General features: G+C 38.6%; 1 pseudogene; it reads right to left on the bottom strand.

The window, feature by feature from the left end:
- Nucleotides 1–7,188: 7,188 nt before the first annotated feature.
- On the bottom strand, nucleotides 7,189–10,680 carry LOC136853292 (uncharacterized; annotated as a pseudogene).
- Between the last annotated feature and the right edge of the window lie 3,416 nt (nucleotides 10,681–14,096).

The raw sequence follows: 14,096 nt of genomic DNA, 5'->3' as shown, positions 1-14,096 counted from the left end.
GCTACTAGAAAAAAATAGATTTTGTGGTAAATACTGAATAGTTATAATGCCTGAAAAGAAAACTGATAAGGGCAAAGATGAATTAGTTCACTAACTATAAACCTTACTTTTCTTTAAAGAATGTTTAACATGCGTCAAAATAATGAAAACAAAAAGATTAAAGTGATGGATGCTTAGGATAAACCATATGCAAAGAAAAAAAAACGGTATAAAAGTATTAGAATGTAAAAATAATTAGACAGATATTGATAACAGAAAACCTAAACAAAGAAAAGGATTGACAATGCATTGTAGGACATTTAGTATTGATGCACGTTGCAATGTGTTACAGCCCCAAATTTGTCTATCACGTCATCAAAGTTTATTTTGTTTGCGATCTCTTGCTTTACACTTAGTAGAGTTAAAGCTGACAATCTCTCCCCCCAAATAGATGTTCGCAGATGCGACAAGATAAGTTTCAATTTACTAAATGATCGCTCACAACTAGCAATTGATACTGTAATGGTCGGCATTATCTGAAGGGCAACTCGAAGGTTTGAGAAAACACGTTCATCCCCATATTGTACAATGAAACAAGGTAATTCCTGTGGGTTAGTGATCAGAACATCATCTCGTGTTTTAAGCAGCATTCTGCAATCTACAATTTCGCTGAACACTTCCAAGCCACCTAAGTCAGTGTCATGGAAACTTGCCACATTAATGCACCTTTCTTTGATGTATGCTTCATTTGCTGTAGATAGCAACTCCTTAATATCCAAAAGAAAGCCAAACTTAGAATCCAAATTATGCAATCTGATGAACCGTTCGCCCATTTCATTATGCATTCTGTCAATAGTACCTTTTAGCAGACGTTGCATCTCATTTTCTGCAGTTCGTTATGCACAAAAAATGCTCACGAAAGAACGCGAAACACTAGATTGATGGGGGTAACTATCCAATATCTTTGCACTGACTCACAGTCACTGAAACACTTATTTTATAAGTACGTAATAAAATTTGATAGTATAGTAATTAACACATAATGATTACATTTATATATAATGAACATTAATGGAAGCAAAGCTTCATTAAATATAAAATATGTACTGAAAACTCATAAAAACTTAAAGATTCTAAGTTACTGGTTTCATCACCCCATTGCCCCCAAAATAGATGTCTTCCCAACTTCAATTTGGCGCCCCCTCAATGCTGCGCCCAGGGACTTATGTCCCCCCCAGCCGGCCCCCGCCCCCTCACGACACCACTGGACTCAGTTGTGATGTCCCTTATTTAAAGTTCTTACGAATAAAAGGAACTGTGAAAATTCGAGGTTTATAATAAAAAGCTGTCAAATACTGAAGAGCATCAAACAGCACATTAAAAAGGAAAATTATTCCTTCTGCTCTTCCCTCAAGTTCACAAACTGATTATAGGAAGTGAGAAGAAGTAGAAAGATTAATTTATGATATGGCCGAGGATGTATAGAGAGCCATTACAGAAAAAAGACTACGGTAGATGATTTAGGTATTTTCCAGAAGTATTATTATTATTATTATTATTATTATTATTATTATTATTATTATTATTATTATTATTTCAGTAGATGAAACCTATTCACATGGAACAAGCACGCAGGGGCCACTGACCTGAAATTCAGGCTTCCAAAGAATGTTGGTTTCAATCTCCCACCGCAGACCCCACACTGCAGCAATAGCTGATCATGATACAAAGCCAGTGATGTTCATCTCCCTAAGAGAGACGCGGACCCGCGACATCTGAATGCCATGCCACGACACGAACCACTATACCAGCGGATCAGCAATAAAATACCAGGCATGGCCAACACTGTTAGTGTAGACCAGACACTATTCCCTGGAAGCAGATCACCACTCCTAAGTGACACCAGGTACCTAATTGCTGCTTCGTGAACAGGGGCCACGGGTGTTCGAAACTTGCCCATTTGTTTCTCCTCGCCCAGAAGTCAATTAAGTCCATTAAGAAATAGTCGTGAGATTTATAGGATGAACCTGAGAACAATTATACATGTTAACCGTAATAATCTGTCTGTTTCACGAAATATATCTAGGGATCTGATTGGCCACTTAACTAAGTTATTCAGCTAAAGTGGATGAAGAGAGTGCCGATGTAGATGCTTATAAAAAACAATGAAAGGACTGTATAGGGATAAGGCACTAATCAGTTTCATTACAAACGACCTGAATCGCTAATCACTGATAGCATAACTCACTTTGCATTGCAACTGTCGTAAGGTAATGATATGATTCAGTTAATTCATACTTGGCAAACTGAAGAATGGTGTACAATTGAACTTAAAATCTGTAGAAAGGAAGAAGAGGGGGAAGATGAAGAGGACAAAGATTAAGGGGATAAGGTGGAAGGAGAAGGCGAGATTTCCTGAACCAAAGTGAATCCAAAACACATGGATTCATTAAGTTTTGACAAATGAAATACAAGTGATGCCAAGTTTCAGAGTCAATAAGTCATTAATTTTAGAAATAGTATGAATTCTTGGTGTTAATTTATCATTTTAATTAATGACAATTTTTCATAAAGAGTGAAACTGAAAAAAAAGAGCTTTTGAAAAAAGTAGCGAATACTTTGAAAATTTGGGATTAATGAAGCTCTTGTGATTGCTAGCAAGCGTATTATTGGCCCAAGTTTTGGAAAATCTATAAAATGTAGTAAAAAAAAATAGAGATTCTGAGTTCTTCGGACGACGTGTCTTTAACAAACATTTCAGCGAATCAGAAAGGTTATTCTGCATAATAAATGCTAAGAGTTTTAGCTAGTATCATTAAAACTTTTATAGTTTCCATAAAACTATCTTATAAATGTTACAATAAATAAAAACCTTTGGTCAACAAGCCATCTGTTCGATATTTTATATATATATTATATATATATATATATATATATATATATATATATATATATATATATATATATATATATATATATATATATATATATATATATATATATATATATATATAGTATATATATATATATATATATATATATATATATATATTAGGCTAAAGTTAAGTATATCTTAGTTTTACCAGACCACTGAGCTGATTAACAGCTCTCCTAGGGCTGGCCCGAAGGATTAGACTTATTTTACGTGGCTAAGCATTCTATAAACACAAATAGAATAGTAATTAGAAGCAAGGATCAGTTAGCTAGTGGATATGACTTAAAAAGTATATATGAAACATGAGAAGCCCAGAGGAATTAATCTCCTAGGCAGCGATTCACTTATAATAAAAAAGCTGTTACAGAAATTCTTTAAAGGAAAGGTAAGAGGTTTTGTCATACCAATGATCAAAAGGTCCGGGGGTGTCTCCTCCCAACTGGCCCACTTCTTCAGCTGCAGAATTTCGGGAAGGTCTCTTAAAAAGACTGGAGAATCTTTAAACGTACGAAAACTGCAATACGAAAAAAAAGCAACACTATGTTTCACATCTGGAATTAAGAAACAACAATGAAACTGAAGGTAAGTAGAGAAAAAAACACCAAAACTGCTCACCCCAAAAATGCTCATTCCCAAATCTGCTCACTTCACTTCCTGTCAACCCCAACCCTGGCCTCCCCCAAATCCATTAACCTCCATTCATGACCACCTCCAGTATCCAAACAATGAGACCCTCAACCCCATAGCTGGTTATTTCCATCCCCTTCTCTCCCAAATTTGTTCACCTCCCACCTGGCCTGACCTAACCTAACCTAACTTAACAAAACCTAACCTAACCAGACACCTAACCTAACTTAACCTACACATCAATGGATATACATATATATATATATATATATATATATATATATATATATATATATATATATATATATATATATATATATATATACAGTATATACATACTGTATATGCAGAAGGTAGAAGAGGAACCAACTATCAGTAACGTCTAAAAGGGAAGGACACACTATTTAACTTAGCATGTATGTATATATAGACAGACAGAGAGAGAGAGAGAGAGAGAGAGAGAGAGAGAGAGAGAGAGAGAGAGAGAGAGAGAGAGAAAGAACTGCTTTCTTCAGCTTGGTTAGAGCAATACGTCAGTGGGTTATGTATTAGTAAGGCAGAGTACACTCGTGATATTCTTAACAAGCAAAGTAAGAACTTAACTTAATACTACTGCAGCGATGCTTCCAAATAGCGTCAGGTCAGCTCAAAGAAGCATGTGAAACACTCAATTTAAATTTCAGCTGATAAATAATTACAGATAACAGTGTATTAAAATTTCACTCAGCTATTAAACGTTCTAGTCAGTTTGATATAAGACGCAGTCCTGATAAAAAAAAAAAAAAACAGGAATACTTGCCTAAGAGTTATTCGCAGACGTGGCAAGGCTGGAGTATCAACCTCAACATCTTTCCACTTGTCAGCCGTCATTAGGTCACTTTTAGCTTCCCTCCATGGCCGAGTTATATTCTGGAAACAAAAAACTGCATGATTTAAAAATGTTCGAGAATGAAAAGACCTTACGTGAGTTATTTAGGTAAAATGTTTCCTTGACATTTGTTCTATAATGCCTCGAGGAAGAGAAAAGATCTTAAAGCTCGGTATCTTTGTTATTCCTAATGCTTTTAAACATAAAATATGTAAGAAACCTCACCTTCGCTACGGTGACGAAATGAAACACGTCATCATTTTGTTCCAAGAAACGATGTAGAAGATAACGCATCTTAGAGTCCCCCAAAAAATGGATGGAGAGAGAGCCTTTGACGTCGAGCCGTTTTTGGAAGCAAGTGAAGATCTGGTGTTTGTCCTGATAATCTCTGATGGAACAAGGAACAAAAGGAAGAATCCCTTCTACGATCCTGGAAGAGGTTCTCTGTTTAACACATGTTGTCCCTTCATCAGTTTTGTGTTTAGCTTCGTCTCTGGAATAATTTTGTTCTTCCTTCGAATCGCATTCATTCTCGTAGGATGAATCGTATCCAGCAACGCGAGGTAAGAGTTCAGCCAGAGGCTTGTAGTTTTCACCATAATATTTTTCTGGCTCTGAATATTTGAACTTTCGAATTTTCCACAAGGCGTCGTTGATTGTACGATGTATACCTTTCAATGCTTCCTCTCCGTCCCTATCTTCCTTCTTGTGAAATGCACTTCCAACCGTTTCGTTGGAAAGAATCTTTCGTGAATAAATATATTCAATCTTCCCTTCGGGTGCTGGGCTATCGATGCTAAAGAGAGCTTTACAATGTCTGTACTTCCGGGCTCGTCCGAATGTCTTTATAACCACAGTGTTTCTTGTCTGGTTAACACTAGATCGGTCATTAATTTTCGTAGCGTAATTCGTCAAAAATACTTTCTCAAAATCATAACAAACATTGATGAATAAAATGGCTGTAAATATCACTAAAGGAACAGCCTTTAACAAGCAACACTTATTGTTTAACATGTTCCAGTGGGCACCAAATTATTATTTTTTTTCCACAGATCTCTCACAAATGTTCAATTGGGCAAAAAGGCGTTTCTCTGATTCTCTCTGATATGCGACGTTCAAAGGAACCTCTACAAGCACTGCAGAATAGAACGTAACTGGGATTTTGCCACGATGCAAAATCAAATTAAAAGCAGACTTTCCTACTGCATGCAGGAAAGCATAAATGCTTTCCTGCTTGTTTTCATAGAGCAGTTTTAGCTGCCTATTCACTCGTACACCTGTGTTTACAAAGAAAAATATTGAATATATATGATCACATGTAAGGCGAAAAGTATCACAAAAAACTAAATTTCAAATTATTAACTCATATGCGATTATGTGTGTTCGTTTATTCTTGTTCACACAACCGGGGACCTTTAAGACGTCTGTCAGTTGATCAAAATACTAAGACGCTGTATTTAATTAACTACAAAGAGATACAGTCATTATCAAAGGTTTGGCGAATGGAACCATAGTGCAAAGATGTTTAAAATATTAATTAAGTGGAGGTGGGTGATGAAAAGGACTGACGACTGTACTGGGGCACTTCGGGTCTTGGAAGGAAAACCCAAACAAAATAGGTTTTCCTTTTGCTTTTCGTCGGAATCTTTATTTATTTTTCTTCATTCACCACTTTTTTTTTCTCACATAATTCCCTTACGGACATTCTTCTCTCTCTCTCTCTCTCTCTCTCTCTCTCTCTCTCTCTCTCTCTCTCTCTTCAAAAGCTATCGTGATCTTGATTCTTAATAGAAACTATAGTGTGGATTCTACTTCAGATTCTCTTTTTAAAGGTAAGAATGGAAAGAAAGAAAAGAAAACATATCGATAAACATTTTACTCTCGTGAAATATGACAGGGATTGAATTTACGTAGCTGTTACTTGATGACTAAGATACCTGATGACTGCAAGATACGTTAATGCTGTAATATCTGACAGATGATTGATGTTCAGAGCCTAAAATTAATATTCACATGGAACAAACCCACTTGAATTCATTGACTTGAATTCAATCTTCCAAAGAATATGATTTCCATTTGAGAGAAGTTACAGAAAAGAACAGGAAATACAGAAACTTATTAGTTATTACAAAAGAAAAAATAAAGTGATAGATACAAATATATATATATATATATTAGTAAAATACAAGGTGAATTGTATTAGCGTAGCAATGCATTACATCATAATTCTAACCTAACATTACATGTCACAGCCAATAACCACATAGTCACAAAAAATGCGTATAACTAACCAATCTCTAATTTTAGTACATCTGATTAATGAAATATAAATTACTACAGCCACTGTTATTGCTTGGTGACTTTTGTTTTCAAGATGACAACAGCAACGAATATTTTTTAACTGGCACCTCACTGTTCTCCATACATGTAAACAGATTTCAGTTGCATTTTTTATCATAAGGGATTTTTTTATCGATTATTGTTCAGTTGCTTATTCGCACGCTCAGTCGAATATAACCTTTCCTCAATAATAATATAAGAAAAAAACGGGAAAAATTACCCTTTACATCGCAGAGAAAACCGCTTTATAATCTTGAAGATCACAATCAACTGATAACTTTATCTCAAGTTATATCATTAATCTTGCAGATAAGTGTATTCTAAAATTTCCACCTAATAATAGTAAAAAGAAAGTTTCGTAGTGGTCTTAAGAATTATCAGAGGTAAAATGACCAAAAATTCAATCAAAAAGTTGAATTACGTATAAACCGAAAACTATTCAGGAACAGCAGTAATCGTCGCCTGTCTCCAAAACACTGTTGCATAAGAGGTTTAGCAACATCGTAGATAAAGTCACCGTTGGTAATTTCACCCGCATGGGTCGCGTCGAGACACAGAAGAGCACTGCCCTGGTAGAGAGGCTGCTCCAACAACCCTCTCTCGTACATTTCCTGACATTCCTGAATTTCAGCCAAGTTCAGGGGAAGTATGGCGTCCCAAAACCACAGTCCCGAATCCTCTGTTGAAGGGACGAGATAATCACGAAATGTTGTAGTCTCTGAGGCTTTCTTTACTAATGTTTGCTGAGTTACTCTTGGATATCTGGTTGACAGAATGTCGCCGTCAGACACAGGAGACCCAGTAGTCGACTGGTCAAAATAAGACACTTCTGTGTTTAAAGAGGATTGATTTTCTCCCTTTTTCGTATCGTTGAAAGGATTCAAAATAGGAGATGCTTTTGATTGAGCAGAAAGGGACTTCCAAGCATGACCCCTTGAGATTCGCAATATTTCTTTTGCTGTAGAGAGGCGAGATTCCAACAATGACTTGAAGTCCTGGTCGTGATGGTGTTGCAAAATGTATAAGAATGTGCTTTCACTCCAGTCCATATTGAAATCTGCCAGTGTACCACGGTTGAATACAAAGAATTTCCCCCCATTTGGTCTCATACGGCTCTGTGGCAACACCAGGACCCTCGTCCTCTTGGATATCTGAAAGCATATGAGTTATAGAAAAGATATTGATTTTAGAATGAAAATGAGCCATAGGAGAAAATTATTATAAACAACTTAAATACAAAGACGGTAAAAGAATAAAATAATGTCTGCTACCATTTTAATCTTTTACGGAAAACTAAATCTAGAGATAATAGATTAAGTTTTTGACCAGGCCGGCTAAATGATACAAAAATGCGGTATTGCTGCAATATCTGACAGAACTCATATTCAGAACCTACAATTAGTAAATGTACCGAGAAACAAGACTACTTTATTGAATATTAGGAGAATCAAGAATTTTTTGAAGAAAAAATAAAATGTTTGCATTTCTTACCTTATCCAAAAGGGGAACTACTGTTGCATGCAGTTCCAACAAAATCGCCAAAACGTCAATAGTGTGTCTGTATTTATCAGGTAACATTCTGTTAAGAATATATAAGGAAAGGGTCCAGGCAGTATAGCCTGAAAAAGATGTTTCAGTATTTTGATTATATGATCAGTGGGGATATCTACAATTCAAGCATCATAAATGACATTAGTTTCACAATCTAGAGTTTAGACCACTAAGATCTGTCTGCTAAAGTCTAATGCCTGCGTCACACTTCAGCAATTCAAGACAGCGACCATCGTACTTTGCTCATTACGACGCGGTTACGCTCTAGGTACGACCAAATCGGCATGATTCGTAACTGCTTCGCCTAGTTTGGTGACGTCTGCCAAGTGATGGCATAATGTGGGAGGCTGCACGACACTTACATGGTCGAGCCCCGACGACTGTCAAAAGTCGCCATTTAATGCCACAGTGCGCAACTGTGTCATAAGGTCATCACGACTGACGAGACATCATCGGCATTGGATTACGTCAGACGTAACTAGCAACATCGACAAGCGCCATCCAGTACGACCTACGCCATGTGCTTGGCAATCCCTCAGTGTGCGCGGTGGGGATACACAGTAGTGTATTTTGGCTCGTCCTTTGGTGGGGATGCGCAGTAGTGTATTTTGGCTCCCTTTTTCCCTTTTTGTTATTGTTCACACAATAATAAAAAGAAAAAAAGTTCTTCTTGTAACTGTTCTCCAGTAAGACTACTGTAAATTCTTTTTGTACATTTTCAAGCTTATTATGAAAAGACATTTTCATGACACATTACGCTGCCTTTGCATCTATCGGCATGGGACGTAACTAAGTGGGACATGTCGTCATGCCTTCATGGACGTCGCCGTCCTGTGTAAATGGTATAAATGTGGGTGTGGCCTGAATCATCAGTGACTGGCACATTTGACTACCCACGTTTGTAATCTCATCTGAACATGGGCACTGCTGTCGTAAATGTTCATTACGTATGACATCGTTGTGTCAAATCAGCTGATTTTTATTTATTTATTTATTTTTTTTCAGGCCCGAGGACCGCGACTGATGCCGATCGGTCACCAACCGCGTCATAATGAGCAAATGACGATGGTCGCGGTCTTGAATCGCCAATGTGTGATGCCAGCATAATGGTATATCGGCTGATCCAGGTCTTGTAGTCTATGCACCGAATTTGATCGAGACAACTCTCTGTCCTCGAATGGAGGTAATGCCTTCAGTGCACCTCACGCGATGCACTGTAGGCATCACTTACGGTTCTTAGAAGCGTCCCTTCGGCCCACAGCTTCAGCACCTTTCATTCCTTTTACTGTACCTCCCTTCCTATTCTCTTTTTCCCCTCTTACTTTCCAACCCCTCTTAACAATTATTTCATACGGCAAGGTTTTCCTACTGTTACACCTTTGAAACCTTTTTACTCTCAATTTCTCTTCAAGCGCAGGATGACCTCAGAAGTCCCCGCATTAGTCTTCTGCCTAAGTTCTATTTTCCACTGCATTTCAGGATACGATGGAAGCAAATCTACTGACATGGCATAAGAGATGTTAAGTCATTCTGGAAATAATGACTTGAAAAAGCTATTGTTCTACATCTCTGAGAAAGAAGTCAGACTTGTAATCAATTTTCATTTCCTCATGGTCTGTTTGTGAAACAAACTCAGCTTTGATCTCCCTCACTTAGCATTTTTACGGACAACAAACAGAAAGCTGGGAAATTTCGAGGTTAGAAATGAAAACGTTGGATCAGTCGGCTGATGTACCTTTTAAAAAGTTGATATGAATCATAGATAACTCAAAAGTATGTTTATTCTCCATCTATCGTTTAAGAATTAATAAGTTGTTACAGAAGTCTTCTAACGAAACGCCAAGTCCATTTGTCTTACCAAGTATCAAAAGGTCCGGCGGCATCTCCTCCAGGTTGGCCCACTTCTTCAGCTGCTGAATTTCAAGAAGGTCTCTTCGCAGGTCAGGCGAATCCATAAATGTACAAAAACTGCAAGAAGATAAAAGCAACATTATTGTATTTAACATGTGACAGTCACAGACAATAATGGAAAGAAATACGAGGTGTGATTAGGAGGAAGAGCGATGCACGTTACTCAATATATTACAGAATTCTGATTATAATGTTTGTTTTGATAAATGATTATGATAAATACTGTGATTAAATTAATAGGAAAAAATATTAATAAAATACTCTAAGTTTATGTTATTTTTGACAGTTCCATGCTGGGTGAAATAGCATGCAGTGACCACGTGGCAGGTCTACGATCAAAACTACTTTCTTCCGAGATGAGTAACACGGGAGGAAAATCACACGGTCGAGAGAATCACAAATTCTCTCGCACGTCTTTTATGCAAACATCATAATCACCGTATTGTCACCTTTCATGTATTAGTACCATTCTGTATATCATTACAACAGCTTTCCAGTGATGTTTGGATAACTATCAGTCAGATGTCTTGTATGTTTCTGTATATAAATGTATGTCTGTGAAGAAACACAGACACCTGAATTTAATCCCTTCCTCGATCTGTTAAGAGGTAGGGACTACCTTGCGGCCCGCACGAGCCACTGACCTGTATGAAAGTTTTGTAAATAAAATATTGCAAGCTGTAGACCTCTGTATCTTATTGACACCTCGCTCACAAGCAAACATCTGTCTCCTTGTATAGTTGTTACAAAGTTTATGGAAAAGAGAGAGAGAGAGAGACATAATATTATGCTTGTACTCTCAAATCCAAAGCTAGTTTATATTGATAATAACACCAACATTCATATCTCAAAAGTCTTATTATACCTATGTGAACGGATTTATTTTACAATCTGTCGGTGCTGCCTTCTCCGATGATGGATATTATTAATGCTGCAGATACAAAATGCAAAGACCTGATAACAGAAACCATTCTCCAGGAGCAACCTACGAAAAGCTTATCCTCTTTCAAGAAAATATCGTATATCACTAAGTTGCTAAGGACCTGCTCAGTGGAAATCTACGCCGATGACCCTTAGAATCTGCCTCCAAAGGGGCCTGCTGATCTAAGCCTACCTGCATTGTACCATACGTCAGAAAATACCTTTCTAACAGCAAAATCCCTTTCAGATGCGATCAGAAGGGTGCAGGAATCATTAGACAATCGCAGAGCAAACCACCAGACTCCTCTGTGTGAGGAATCTATTATTCCCTCGCCTCCCAACAACACGAGGATAGTGAGGGTGCAACGCGAAGTCAAGATGGCCATACCCTCCCATGAGGGAACTGCCTTCTCTCCCTCGGATGAAGCGCCCACATCACCTATAGACCTACTGGAAGGGACAGATGGACTCCCGACCTCCTCTCCCTCCCCAGTACCTCTGGTGGAAGATAGATCTTCAGTGACGATCACCAGCCCTCGTGAGTCTTCTGAGCCTATTTCTCCCAGCCAACCCACCGTCGTAGACGAGGATGTTATTGATCATGAAGGGGATGGGGGCTGGCAGACAAAAACAAGTAGAAAAAAGAAAATAACATCTCGACTGTCCGCTGAACCGAAGCTCAACATACGTGAACCACCACGGCCGAAACCTAAGAAGAGATGTCACGCTGTGGTTCACAATTTACGCTCATCGGTGAAGCTAGATGCCATAGTACAGAGAGTCAAGTTTCCCAAGAGATCCAACCCTCTCATCGCCCACGAACTCCCATGCAAAATTAAACTTGAAGTGGCCAACAGGATTGCCTGCCTATTACAGCAACTCGATGTTCCTAAAGGCGAGGATTTCGGTCCTAATATAAAAGTCTCAAGATACAACCTAATCCGGAACCAACACTCCCCCAGGGGAACTTACTGCCACCCCAAGCAGGGGTTCAGGCGCAGACTCGCCTTCTACCACAAGTGCTAGCCAATCTCCCACGGCGAGTGAGTGCCCCCGGTGGCCAACCCCTCATCCACCCAAATGATCAACTCATTCATCCCCCATCTTCGTGAGTTAATATGGATACATTAGATATAATCTCTTGGAATATTTTTGACCTCAAACAGAACATTCTTCCCCTAAACATGTTCTACAAAAACTTCAAAGGCATCATTGCATTTCAAGAAATGCTCCTCTGGCCTCATGACCTTGTCATCTGCAATTCAGTGCATGAAGACTTCAGAGCTCTCTCGACCTCATCGATGCAAGGTACAGATCACATCGTAGCCGGCCACCCGAAAGAGGGTCTTTCTTTTCTGTGGCACAAACCGTTAGACAATATGGTAAATGTGTTGACCTATAGGAGTGATAGATTGCTGGGGCTTCAAGTGACAGTAGGGGACTTTAAGATCCTAATAATTAATGTTTATATGCCCTGGGAAAAGAACAACAATTTTTATTAATACTGCATGGTCCTAGGGGAATTACACAGCATTATTCACGATTCTACTGCTGATCATATTTGTGTAATTGGGGACCTTAATTCTCACCCCACAAAACAATTTTATAACTCACTTCTGTCAAAATCACACTATCCAAATTAGCGATGTAATGCTCCACCCTCCCCCTTCCTATACCTATGTACAAAATAGAACGGGCACAACTACAACCTCCTGGCTGGACCACTGCACTACTTCCAAGCAACTTCATGATTCTACTGTGACCTGCAACATTTGCTGCGATCTTGCAATGGGCTATGATTACATCCTCTTACAGGTGCCATTCAGTACCCCATCCCTCCCTACCATGAACCCCCTAACTGGTCACCCACCTGCTTTTAACTGGGATTTTAAAAACCAACAGAAAACCAGATCCTTTAAGGAAACCACAGAAACCAGGCTGCGGTCAATATTTCAACAGGCAGACGCCTTACTGTGCGCTAACCCAAAATGTAGAAACGACCATCACAGGAGAGACCTGAAAGAATTCTATACTCGAATATAATTTCCGCTATGCTTGCCTCCGGCAGGGATACCTTTAGATCTCGTCAAGGCAACCCTCGTAATATACCTGGATGGAATGACTTGGTTAAAGATCTATATACACATTCACGAGAAATGTGTTTACTGTGGCGGCAAAATGGTAGCCCGAAGGAAGGACACTTTGCACTGCCAATGAGGCAGGCGAGAGCGCAGTTCAAACTTGCCCTTTAGCTTTGCAGACTGAATGACAAGCAACTAAGAACTGACGCAATATCTAGAAAATTAGAATCTGGCGATTACCCCATCTTTGGAAAGACATTCAATTCCTAAATCCCAAAACTGAAAAGCTATCACAGATAGTAGGAGAATCCACTGGTGACAAGGCTATCGCAAGAATGTGGGGCATTCACTTCAGCACTATCCTGAATTGCATAAATGATCAAGACTCCCAAAGGGATGTAAATAACCTCCTTACTGATAATATTCAGTTTCATTTCGCCGATCGGGTTACGCCAGGTAACATCAGCGATGCCATAAACAACCTACCTAATAATAAATCGCCCGGCTGCGATAGTCTACCTGCTGAAGCTTTCAAATTCTGCCTTCCGATAATTTACATTTTGCTAGCTGCTCCATTCAATGCGTGCATAATTCACAAATTTTTCCCAGACTCCCTACTCTTAGTTCACTTAATACCATTAATAAAAAAAAACAAGCTAAAGGATGCAGCTGATCCTGGCAATTATCGCCCAATTGCAATTACTACAATTGCATCGAAGATACTTGAGTCCGTTCTTCTAGTGAGACTTCTCCCCCTTTCTACACACTACTGACAACCAGTTCGGCTTTAAAGCAAACCACTCAACCGACACCTGCATCTACATCCTAAAAGAATTGCTGAACTATTGCCTATCATCAGCCTCTAATGTTTTCTTGTGTTTTG

The sequence above is a fragment of the Macrobrachium rosenbergii genome, chromosome 27, assembly GCF_040412425.1.
Source record: "Macrobrachium rosenbergii isolate ZJJX-2024 chromosome 27, ASM4041242v1, whole genome shotgun sequence".
NCBI classification, from domain to species: domain Eukaryota; kingdom Metazoa; phylum Arthropoda; class Malacostraca; order Decapoda; family Palaemonidae; genus Macrobrachium; species Macrobrachium rosenbergii.
Note: the sequence above shows the minus strand (reverse complement) of the source record. Positions and strands in the feature narration are given on the sequence as shown.